The sequence below is a fragment of the Nyctereutes procyonoides genome, unplaced genomic scaffold, assembly GCF_905146905.1.
Source record: "Nyctereutes procyonoides isolate TBG_1078 unplaced genomic scaffold, NYPRO_anot_genome, whole genome shotgun sequence".
NCBI lineage: Eukaryota > Metazoa > Chordata > Mammalia > Carnivora > Canidae > Nyctereutes > Nyctereutes procyonoides.
This window is the reverse complement of record NW_026575160.1, coordinates 22,387,010-22,399,682: the sequence shown is the minus strand read 5'-3', so window position 1 is coordinate 22,399,682 and position 12,673 is coordinate 22,387,010. Positions and strand designations below refer to the sequence as shown.

At 41.9% G+C, this 12,673-nt stretch overlaps 1 protein-coding gene across 5 annotated transcripts in view; it reads left to right on the top strand.

Moving 5' to 3' along the window:
• Positions 1-12,673, top strand: part of ELMO1 (engulfment and cell motility 1) — a 523,965-nt gene that overhangs the window by 72,620 nt on the left and 438,672 nt on the right. The window contains exon 1 of one of the 5 annotated variants that reach the window (XM_055314759.1): positions 2,307-2,324. The exons of the other annotated variants lie outside the window; for them this stretch is intronic. The gene's annotated coding sequence lies outside the window, so the exon portion shown is untranslated. Of the gene's footprint in view, positions 1-2,306; positions 2,325-12,673 lie in introns of those variants that run through there. 5 annotated transcript variants of the gene reach the window in all.

The following is a 12,673-nucleotide window of genomic DNA, read 5'->3' as shown; positions in this document are numbered from 1 at the left end:
TTTTCTGTGACTTGCAGTTTATTTTTCTCAAGATAGATATTTGAGTTGTCTCCAGTTTTTTTGCCATGAGGATGATGCCATGAATATTTTTGTATACCTCTCCTAGAGCAGATGAGTAAGAGTTTCTCTAGGATGTATACTCAGGACAGGAGCAGCTGTGATGTAGGGGGTTTGCACACCTACTACTTTACTAGGCAATGCTATCGTGTTCCCAAAGTAGTCATGCCAAATTAAATTCTCCCCAGGAGCGCATGAAATTCTTATTGCTCGACATACTTTCAACACTTGGTATTGTCAGATTGTATAAAATTTCTAGTCTCAAGGATATTAAAATAGTGTTGCGTTAGGGTTTCTCTCCATTTTCCTAATTACCAATGAGGTTGACCATCTTTTCATAGGTTTATTGATCTTCATGCTTTCTCTCTCATAAAATGCCACCATGCTTTTGGTTGCTTATTCTTTTCATATTGATTCATTGGAGCTCTTTTTATATGTTGTGTAGTAAGTCTTTGTTCAATATAAATGTTATAAATATCTTTTCAATAAATGATGTTAAAAAAAACAAAATTTAACCAAGTAAATTTTTATATCTAATTGGCTTTATTAAATGATACATAAATCAGGCAACATCCCACTTAGCAAGTAGAGAGATGCTCCAAAGAGTTGTACAATAATAATTTCATGTAAATTACTGCGTTTTGGCTATTATTTCTAGCTTTTTGTTTTTGTTTAGAGTATTTTGATTCCATGACAGCAACTGGAACCCAGGTCCAGTACCCAATAATTTTTTCTTTCTTTTTTTTTAAGATTTATTAATTTAGGGGAATCCTTGGGTGGCTCAGCGGTTTAGCGCCTGCCTTTGGCCCAGGGCGTGATCCTGGAGACCCGGGATCGAGTCCCATGTCAGGCTCCCTGCATTGAGCCTGCTTCTCCTTCTGCCTGTGTCTCTGCCTCTCTCTCTGTGTGTGTCTCTCATGCATAAATAAATAAAATCTTCAAACAATATTTATTAATTTATTCATGAGATATATTATATTATTCATGAGAGATACATAGAGAGAAAGAGAGAGAGAGAGGCAGAGACACAGGCAGAAGGAGAAGCAAGATCCCTGAGGGGAGCTCGATGCGGGACTCGATCCCAGGACTCCAGGATCATGACCTGAGCCAAAGGCAGATGCTCAACCACTGAGCCACCCAGGTGTCGCCCAGTAATTTTTTCTATAACAGTCTGGTGATACTTAGTTTGCACCATGCTTAGGTAAGCAATTCTTTCTTCTGTAGTCTTTTCCAGGCTCTCCAGGTCCCGCACTTACTGAGTTGAATCTGTTACTTGCTATTCTTCACTGCACTTCTGAGGAATTTCCTCAAAGTGTCTAAGAAATAAATGACTTACCTTAAATCTAATCAGTTTATTTATTAGTTACTTATTCACCAGATATTTATTGAGAGCTTACTGTGTGGTTAGACGTATAATGGTGAAGATGACAGCATCCCTGCCTCATAGTTTACACTCTAGAGTGGAATTATGACAATAACCTAATACATGAGTGTATAATATGGTGCAAGGTAGGGGACTCCTGGGTGGCTCAGCAGTTAAGTGTCTGCCTTTGGCTCAGGTTGTGATCCGGGATCCGAGATCGAGTCCTGTATTAGACTCCTTACAGGGAACCTACTTCTCCCTCTGCCTATGTCTCTGCCACTCTCTGTGTGTCTCTCATGAATAAATACATAAAATCTTTTTAAAAAATATGGTGCAAGGTAGTGATAAGTGGTGAGTGAAGAAGGGTGACAGAGAGAGGAAGAGGATGATTGAGAATTATGCTTGCTGGCATGTGTGGTAGTTTTACTGGCATTAGGTGATATAGACAAGGCCTCTCTGAGGGGATAGCATTTGGGTGAGAAATAAGGTGAGAAAGCAGCTCTGGGAAGTTGTGGTAACAGCGGGAAGAAAGCAGGCTATTTCTGAGGAACTTCAAGAAGTCCCACGTGGCCAGAAGAGAGTGAGCGAGGAAGAGCGGAGTAGGAGATGGGGACAGTGACATAACCATTTTACATTTTGTACTTATGAAGCTTACAGTCATTGCACATATTTAGTAGTATGACAACACGGGAAGGACAGTGGTGTTCATGGTGATATCTTCTATGTCTCTCTATGCCTAGGAAAAGATAAGTGATGAGTTGGAATAATCATAAGCAATTGAGAGAAGAATCTACTATTGAGGAAAAGAATGTTCAGACCATCACCATCGATTAACTAGTTGGTTAGCTCTTCAGCTCTCCACTTTACCTCAGAAGCCACATTTTCTCCTGTATCTTCACACCAGGTTTGAATTTTTATGATCCCTGAGATCAAAGTTTTGGTCCTAAGAATTAATGACTGAGATGAGTAGTTTGTATTTGAGAACTGGCGCTTTGGTGGTTCTGCAATAGACGGTAGTTTTGTCTTCTGCTTCTTCTAATGAGGAGAGCTTCTTCGGGGACCAGTACTGAGCCCGTCTCCGGCTGGGCTTTGTGTCCTGCTGCTACTTTGGTGTTGGCCCGCACTAACTGGCGGGAGCTTGGAGTCCATCCCTTTCCTGTTGGGCTCTGAAGCCCCTGGCTTCACTCTCCTCGCCAGGCTTCAGCATAATCCCCTGCAGCAAGCTTGGGAATTGATTCACGGGAACAACTGCTTTCATTTCCAGGTGCTCATTTGAAGGACTCTTCTTCACTCTGTGAAGTTTCACAGCCTTTGATTACCCTAAGACTTTAGGACCACATCATAGAATTTAAAACACAAAATGGCAATGTGGCCTGATGTTAGAAGTTATTTCTGTGAAAGTGGATGTGTTTTCTAACCCACGGGAGGAGATAGGGAAACTACTATTCCTTTCCCATCCCATGCAGACTCAGATGTAAACCTATGCTGGCAAAGAGCCTTTTATGTGATAAAAGCTAAAAACATACTCACATTTCTCACTTACAAGTTATGACAGTCATTCACAACCATTAACTATAAAGATGTTTTGGATCCCATCCAGAGATAATCTTTAATAAATTCCAGTACTAGACATATAAGAGTTTGTAAAAACTTTTTGAGCTTTTGTAAGAAGGTGCTTCTGGCCCATCTTCAGAAGGAGTCGCTTTTTGAAAAAAAATTTTTTTAATCAGTAGTGTTAGGAAAGGTAATATCCTGAGCTGTCTTGCATCTAAAAGACAGGATGTGTCTACCAAAGTGCTCTACTTTGCTCCCCTTTCTCAAACAAAACTTACACATTTCAAAATGATGAAATGACAGCAAAAACAAATTTGGTTTGACTTGAATTTTTCTTATCTTAATTATAAAAATTAAGAATTATGAAAAACAATACATAGCAGAAATAAAGATCAGAATTAAAGCACTAAAGCATGCCTTATAGAACTCATGTAGTTATTTTTCCTATTCATTAAAGATTTTTAAAACAAGCAAACACTTTTTCTCTAATTGAATTAGTAACATTTAGGTAAAAGTACAAGTGTCAAGTGTGAGTAAAACTCTTCAGGAAATTCCTAATTTAAGCATACGTTTAAACATTCCAGATTTTTGTCTGAAACTTGAAACACTTTTCGTCATGAATTCAATAATATATTTGGCAGAATCAGTGTTAGACACACAGCCATATGAAGGTCCCCTGAGTATCTCTAAATTCTCATTTTATATTGATAAAGACACAGATAATGACTATTTGAAGAATTTGATCCTAAGGCAAAAATGTATTGAGAGTTCCAGTTTAGCTTGCCAGGAGGATATCATCCTTTGATACTATAGTGGCCTGGAGATAGGGATGTACCGGGGCATCTTCTCGCTTTCTGTGGAGAGGAGACTCATTTGTATCTGAGAGATTTATGGCCTAGGGCAGGGTTTTATTTTTATTTTTTTTTAAAGATTTTATTTATTTATTCACGAGAGACACAGAGAGAGAGAGTCAGAGACACAGAGGGAGAAGCAGGCTCCATGCAGGGAGCCAGACATGGGACTTGATCCCAGGTCTCCAGGATCCTGCCCTGGGCCGAAGGCAGCGCCAAACCGCTGAGCCACCGGGCTGCCCTAGGGCAGGGTTTTAGAGCTGAATTAAGTGAGGGATTCTTGAGAGATTGGGATTAAATACAAAAGCACGAGTGTCAATGGGCATTGGTGGTCATGAAGTCATTAAAGTCCTTCCAGGGTATAATTTTTCAGAGAACCCTTCCCTGGCCTCTTTGCTTTCCTACATTCTGTTTAATTCCTTTCCCCAATTACCAAGGACTGGAGATAACTTCTTTTCTCTTTCTACTTCGTCAGTGTTTAGATCTTATGGTATTATGAATTCTGAGAACTTAATCATCACTTCTTGAGATTTTTCAGGAGTTATTTTTCCCCTTCTAGTAAGAAATGAAGGGTAAGAAGTGAAAGGAATAGTAAATGTGTTTTAGAGTGACTTCAAGTAGATGGAAAGGAAAATGGAGAAGAGGGGAGACCAAGTTCCTGGTAGGAATTTTGCGTGCTAGAGCAACCAAAAGAGGGCCAGAGGAACTGAAACGGGATTGGGATGGAGGGAGGGAGGGCACAGTGGAGACAGAGAGAGGACGACGGAGAGTGAGAGTGGATATGACTGAGGTCTGGACAGGTGGGCACTGGTTGGATTATTTAGGCCTTTGTGGACCTGTTAAGACTTTGTATTTAAGCCTGAGTATAGCAGGGAGCCATTGAAGCCACTTAAACAGAAGAGCCATAAGAAAATTTTTGTGGTTTCCACTTTGGTGGCTGTGTGGAAAAGAGACTAGAGGCCTGTTATAAGAGTCCAGTTGAGAGATGTTGATTTGGCCATGAAAATAGGAAAAATGGGATAGATTTGAAAGGGTTTAGTTGGATTGGTGGTGAATGGGAAGTGGAAGGTAAGGGAGAAGGAGCATCAAGAAGGATACCTAGGTTTTCACATGAGTACCTGAAGTCCTTATATTAGAGGAGACTAGGGCCTGCAGTGGTAACAACAGCCTCAAAACTTTGGGCCACTAGCACAAAGTTTTCAGTCATGCCAAGTGGGCTACACATCCAAGTGACCCTCTAGGACAACTGTTCTCTAAACTCCCGTGATCAGACTGCCCATTTTAACAAATCTGGTTCCACCAAATTTGCTGTGACGGGAAAAAGAGGACATGAAGGTTCATGCAGGGACTCTTTGGTACTTCTGTCTCTTCTAGTCACCTGTCACTGGCCACAAGAGGTTATGTATATGGGTGTACCCTTTTATTTCAAGGAGGTGGAAGTCTAATCCTCTAGGGTGCTCAGAAGAAGAGGAGAAACAGAAAGGTTGGTGTAAAGGTCTACCACAATCCCATTTTCTGATACAGAGAACTCTAAAGGAGGAACAGATTCTGGAGAAGAGAGTTTCATTTCAGATATGCTGTTTGAGATGCTTTCGAGATAACTGCATATCTATATAAAGTAGGCAATTGGCTGTTTGAGGAAGGAAGGAAAGAATGAAGGAACAGAGGAAAGGAGGCAAGAAGGAAGCAGGAAGGGAGGAAACTTGGGGTTTGTATATAGATTTAAATATATCTATGGGATCATATGAAATTGCAGAGACGGTGTCTAGAGAAAGACTAGGATGAAGAAACGAGCCCTTTATTAGTTAGTTAAGCTAAGCTATGCTGTGGATCTGGGCAGAAACTTGGTCTGAATGTAAAATGCAGTGTCACCTTCCCAGCACTGAAAGAGGTAGTACCTGGTAACACCTACCAGGAGGTAGGAATTGATAAGTTATATTATGTCACATGTATATGTGATACAACGTATAGTTTGTACACCTATATGTCCTTTCTGGTCAGCTTTGTGGAGATAGAACGAAACCAATCACTTTTCATTGAGTGAGTGTACTTTAAGCGATGTATACAGTCATGCAACCATCACCACAATGAAGATACAAACCATTTTCATCTGTCTAAGAAGTTCCCTTGTGTGCCCTGTGAAAGTCGAAGCCCTCTGTCCCCAAACCCTGGTAACCACTGATGTGTTTTCTACCAATAGAGTTTTGCCTTTTCTAGAATTTCATATAAGTGGAATCATACAGTATATGTTCTTTTGTATCTCGTTTCTTTTATTTGGCATAAGGATTGGCAAAGTTTTTCTGTAAAGATTCAAGGAGTAAGTATTCTTGTAGGCTGTCGGGTCATTGTGGGAAGTATTCAAAGTCTGTTGGGTATAGCATGAAAGCAGTCTTGGAAAATCTATGAACCGAACGTAGGTAGCTGTTCCAATGAGACTTTGTTTACAAAAACAGGCAGAGGGCCAGATCTGGCCTGTAGGCTGAAGTGTGCTGACCCTTGATTTAGCACAATGCTCTTCAGAGTCATTTCTATTATTGTGTGTAGTAATTCATTCTTTCTTTATTGCTGAGTGGTCTTCCATTGTATGGATGATATTCTATAGTTTGCTTACCCATTCATCAGTTGATGGGCACTTAAGTTGTTTTTGGTTTTTGGCCTTTATGAAGAAAGTTGCTATGAACATTCACTTAAAAGTCATTGTGTGAACATATGCCTTGATTTCTCTTAGGTAAATTCGTTGGAGTGGAATTTCTGGGTCGTATAGAAAATGTACATTTAATATTATAAGAAACTGCCCAAACTGTTTCTTAAAGGACACCTACTATTTAATGATTAAAAAAAAAATATTTGAGAGAGAGAGAGGAAGAGCACAAGAGACTTAGCAGAGGTAGAGGGAGAAGAAGAAACAGACTCCCTGATGAACAGGGAACAGCCCTGGGGTCATGACCTGGGCTGAAGCAGGTTAAGCAGACACTTAACCAAGTGAGCCACCCAGGTACCCTGGAGAGCTACTACTTAACCGACAATGTATGAGAATTCTAGTTGTGAGTTCTTGGCATTGTAGGGTTTACTGGAATACATATTTATTAATATGGAAATATTAATGGATATAAATGAATAAGCGAAAGTATTTTGGGAATGTTATTTAGCATCATAGATTTTTTAGATGTAATTCAAAAAAATTTCTTTTAAAGATTTTATTTTTTCATTAAAGACACAGAAGGAGAGGCAGAGACACAGGCAGAGGGAGGAGAAGCCGGCTCCATATGCAGGGAGCTCAATGTGGGGCTTGATCCCTGGAATCTGGGATCAGGCCCTGAGCCAAAGGCAGACGTTCAACCGCTGAGTCAATCCCCAGATGTGATTTTTAAATGACTACTTATTCCATCTTATAGTTTTACCATAAATTATTAAATAGATTTCCTGTTATTAAACCTTGAGACTTTATAAAATTGTCCTGTTGAAAACAAAGCAGTCACCAACTGTATAGAGGGGCAGTGAGTTCAATATTGCACTTACTGGGGAAGGTAGCAGAGTGCAATCACTCTTTACTCTTCTTGGAAGTTACTTACCACAACATGTACCTTTCCTGGTCAGTTGATCTGGGGATTGGGTTGAAATCCTTTGGAAATTTGATGAGCCGAATTTAATCCCACTTTTGAGTGGGCAGCCACCCTACCTCTTCATGAGTCTGTCAAAGAGTACCCTCCGGCAGATCCCAGATTTTTCTTTTTAAATTTTTTTTAAACTTTTATTTATTTATGATAGTCACAGAGAGAGAGAGAGAGAGAGAGAGAGAGAGAGAGAGAGAGGCAGAGATACAGGAAGAGGGAGAAGCAGGCTCCATGCAGGGAGCCCGACGTGGGATTCGATCCCGGGTCTCCAGGATGGCGCCCTGGGCCAAAGGCAGGTGTCAAACCGCTGCGCCACCCAGGGATCCCCCAGATTTTTCTTAAAAAAGTATTTTGTACCTCTTGGTCCCCCAATAAATTTGTGCCTTAGCACATGGCTGAATTAATTTTTGCCTGGACAATCTTTAAGTTAATGATAAAATGTCTATTGAAATGTCTGTCTACCTCAGTTTTTTTTTCTTTTTTCTTTTTTCTCAGTCAAGTTTTGTAAACTACTTTAAACTGTGTAACTTCCCAGTGAATTCATACCTGAGTGAATTGATTTGCTATTTAGGTTTTTGCCATAATAAGCTCATTAAAAACTGGGACCTGATACCAAAAATCATTATTTCAGTTTTGAGTACTTGTTCTGAGGCTATATACTCTGACAGAGCTAGATGTCAATTAAGATTATTCCTTGTTAGTGGGAAGAAAATCATGTTATCAGCTTATAAAAGAGTCCCTCTGTTCTTTCTCCAGGGATTTAGGAGAGTATATCCAACTCACGCAAAAGTTTATCCATTCATTAAGTGGAAAGGTAAAAAGATAGAGGTGGTCAAGAGACCCTGGTTTTACCTTACTGGTAGTTATGCTTGAGCCATGGGGTATTTTTCCTGCAGAGCTCTTAGGGGTAGTGTCAAGTTGCAGGTCTGTCGCAGTGTCAAGAAATGAGTCTGTGTGGAGCCTGAAAAGCTCAGACCATACAATTCCTTCCATGAAGTCAAAGTCAGAAGCAAGTTCACTACCTCACTATCAATATTGGGTTAGTACAAAGTGGGAAGGTACAATGGGGATCTGTGGTGGAGAAGTGCTTAAAGCCTTCTTCTTCCTCATGAATCATATTTGTTGTAAAATCCTGGATTTTTTGTTGCCATCATCATCTTATTACTCATCTCAAGAAGACTGTGAGGTAGGTACTGTGGTTTCCCCTCCATTTTACAGTTGAGTAAACTGAGGACAGAGAGCAGTTCTCCCAAGGCCACAAGGCTAAGAGGCAGTAAAAGTAGGATTAGAATACATACAATCTGTGTCTAATCTGTGGCTGTAACTGCTGTACTCTGATGCCTCTCAACTTAATAAGAAGGAAATGGCCATGAATTTTAGGTGTAATCTACAGTAGAGGAAATAGGCCCATAAGGAAGAGGTGGGTAAGAGGGATGTCTCTTATACTGATGGCTTGGAGTTTACCACAGGTTCCTCTGGATGAACGTATGCATCCATTGACTTGACAGTGGTCAACGGATTGGCAGAGAGCGCATCTTCTATTTGGAGTAGTCCTAGTTGAGTAAATGGCATCGCCATCTATTCTGTTAAGTAAACCAGAATCCTGGTTTACCCTTCACCCCAGCTTTGCCCTTGTCTCTGCATCCAGTCTATCATCAATTCCTGTTGATTTTTATTTTTTAAATACCTTGTAAACCTTCATTTTCTCCATCTACAAGGCACCATATCAGCCCAAGACATTGTCATCAATTTCTTTCTTACCAAGCTCCTCCAGTCCTGTGTATCATTGCTCCATTAGAGTGTGTTTTTTCCCATAACCTAAGGCAAAATGCAAACCTTGTAATCCTGTGCCCTGGCCTAAAGCATTACCCATTTTCACATTCAAATCCAGATCTGTCTAATTCTAAAACCTGTCTTCTTTCTTATGTCATCTTGCCTCTTTATAAATTTTGGAGCAGTGAGCTTTGATTTGAGGAGATGAAAAAAGTTAAGATTCTTAGGTGTCAAGTAGAATCAGGTTTTCTTTGACCTCATTCATTAAATTCATGCCTCAGATAATTAGGTCCTAGAATCTGACCCCGTTACCAGAACTGTCAGCAGAACTCAAGTATTCCACAAAGATTTATAATATCTGACCTCTTTTCTAGGCAAGGGCAGAATATATTGTTATAAGAAAATGATAAGATGCATGATAGCCTTTTCTAATTTTTTTTCTCACAGTCTCACTCACTAATCTAGCTGGGTTTTTTGGTTTGTTTGGGGGGTTTTTTGGTAGGTGGTTGTTTTTATTATTATTGGTTTGGTTTTTGCCTAGTCTTTATCAAAACAGATATTAGTTGAGTCCCACGTTTGCTGGAACTGAGTGCAGATAAAAAGGACTGTTTGAAGGGACTTGTTTGTTTGTTTGTTTGTTTATTTATTTATTTATTTAACAGAGAGAGAGAGAATGAGAGAGCACAGGCAAGGGAGCAACAGAAGCAGGCTACCTGCTGAGCAGGGAGCGGGTTGTGGGGCTTCATGCCAGGACCCTGGGATCATGACCTGAGCTGAAGGCAGCCACTTAACCGATTGAGCCGTCTAGGTGCTCCTAAAAATGGCTTTTAAATCATCAGCATCCTGTTCATTTACCAAAGTAAAATTTTAAAGGTACTCAGCCAACTGCTAGCACTGAGTTAGAAGTCCTTCTATCTGTTTTCCTCTTGTCAGCTTTTAATCTCACCCCTTCCTAGGGCATGCAGATGGAGTGTAGGGAAGCTCTGCCCAGGGGAGAGTGAGGAGGAAATGAGCATGCAATGAAAAAAATCCATCCAGAATGTGATCCACTGGTTGGCAGTAAGCAGACTGGCAACTCCTGGATATAATCAGTAATACCGGTTTTTAAAACAACTTCAGGCTACCTTTCCCCCAGTTTGTAACCAGTTTTATTTTTATTTTTAAATGAACGTGGTAAGGAATATCTGGGTTCACATACATGCCTGTGGAGGAGCAATCCTTTTGTTTGTCGACAACAAACGCTGGGCCGCTGGATCCACTAGTATCTGGGTGTTTGTGTGAAAAACTCTTCAAAGTGTAGCCACCTGTGCATGCTGATAGCATGTGCCCTGACAGTATTTTATCTTAAGGCAAATTGCAGCCAACTTGTGAGGGAACCCAGATAAAAACCGGAAGAGGAGATTTCTATCATATAATCCTGGGAGTCTTGACAGAGCCTCCTAAAGCAAAGGAGATAAGAGAGAAAAATCAGGTTTTGGTTTTTGTTTGTCTTTCTGAGGGTGTGGGCTTATGCCTAATTACCAAAGGGATAAGCTGTCTAAAGCCCTGAAAATGGAGGAAATTCGTGTTTTCTAACAGAAACTTTCCTGAGAAACATTTCAAAGTTCTGTTTAGAGCCAGGATATGGTGCTGCAGTAGAAGTGCTGGGTAATCGTTAGCCCTTACTGAAACCCCAGCTTCTGGGGAGCAGCCGGGCCCAGGTCTGGCAAGCCAAGCTCATCAGGCCCCTAGTGCCTCCCCTCTGTCAAGTTCCTGGGTGGAACATTAGCACTTTAGGGCTACTCACTTGGAAAACACAGCACAGTGTTTTCCTTGGAAGGACAGCTCGGTTAAGGGGGGGCAGCTGGATGGATCAACCCCTCAGACGGAGAGGTTGGAAGTCACTCCGCAGGGCTGGAGGGACATACAGCTGGGGAGCTGTGCAGTAATAGTGGGGCAGGTCCCTCTCTGGGTAGAGAGCACCTCTTCCATTCTTCTCAAGGGACTCTTAGCTGTCTCATAACTGAAGACTACACCTATTTCTTCCTGGAGACAAAGGATTGAGAAGTTGAGTCCCCTCCCTATACTTAGAGACCTTTCCTGCGAGACATGGGTCAGGAGAGAAAATAGGTCTGCAGAGAAAATAGGTCTGCAATGCTCCATCTGCTCGGGTTATCTGCTCAGGCATTTCTGCCTTTGAAAGGCAGGTGGATCCTTCCAGACTCTTAACATGACCTTTCCCCTTCCAATTCCTCCCAACCTAGTCAGTCACTTGCCTAGAAACCTGGGCTCATCTTTCAAAACCCATAAAAAAGAAAAAATGTCCCTATTTATAAAACATCCCTGGACTTGGAGCTGAGTTATCATTCCCCTCTAGCGTCAGAACACTGTGTCCCCTTCTGTTTATGATGTTAAAGGGGAAAAGAACCACCATGCGGTGGGACCTCTGTGTGTTTCACTAGGGGGGCTAGAGGGGGCTGTACCCGGGTACCCCATGCCTGCTAAATTGGTATTTTATGAATACTACCCTAGCAGGCTCTGTTTTCATTGCCTTATATATTTAGTCTTCACAACATCCTATGAGACAGGTTCCAGGCTTGCTCCAGGGCTGCAGAGGAGGACATTGAGGGCTGGACGTGTTACGTAACTGTCCAAAGTCACAGAGCTGTGGACACGGCAGGACCTGGCTTAACACCCAAGCAGCCCTCTGACCTCACTCCCTCACCAGCTCGTGCTCATCTGGAGAATGAAACCGGGTGGACCTAAGCGGGGAGAAAAAGGCAGAGGCTAGGACCGTCCCGTGTGCGCCGCTGCATTCTGTGTGCGTTCAGAATGACTAATTCAGTGCTGAGTTGTCAGGTGGCAGCCTGTGAAGGCACAGCCCAGCACTCTGCCTTCCGCAGAAAGCCCTGGCTGCTCATCTGATGCAATCGAATTTCCTAGGGTGGCCTTTAGAGCTCGGCTGTTGCTGGAGAGAGGGAGAAAGAAATTTCACATATTGTTTTTTGATCAGCAGGTTTGGAAACTTTGAGTGTTTGGCTCACAGGATGGTGGAAATGCTCCAGCATTTCCTGTGGCCTCGAGTCTGGGTTCTGAGATAGAGAGCCGGGCCTGAGCTTTGCCTCCCCACTGGGGAATGTCAGCCACATCACGGGTGACAAGGCTTGCCTGCCTGCTGGGAGCAGGGGAGCTGGGGGGAGCTGGGGGGTGGGGCAGGAGGGGAACAATCATTGGCATTACAACAGCTGAGAAGGAATTCAAAAAGCAAATACCCCAAAACCAGAATAAAGGAGGAAGTGTGTGCATTAGTTTGTAAAATAATGAACTTTCCAGTTGAGATGCTGATTCCCAAAGTGCAAGAGAGCTCCTAGTGAAGGGCAAAGAACCAGCAGCTCAGCTCCTGTCTCCTCTTGTTTTTGACAGAATTTCTCCAGGAGGAAAACCAATCTAGAGTAGGCCCTGCTCTCACCTCTGGGCGCCTC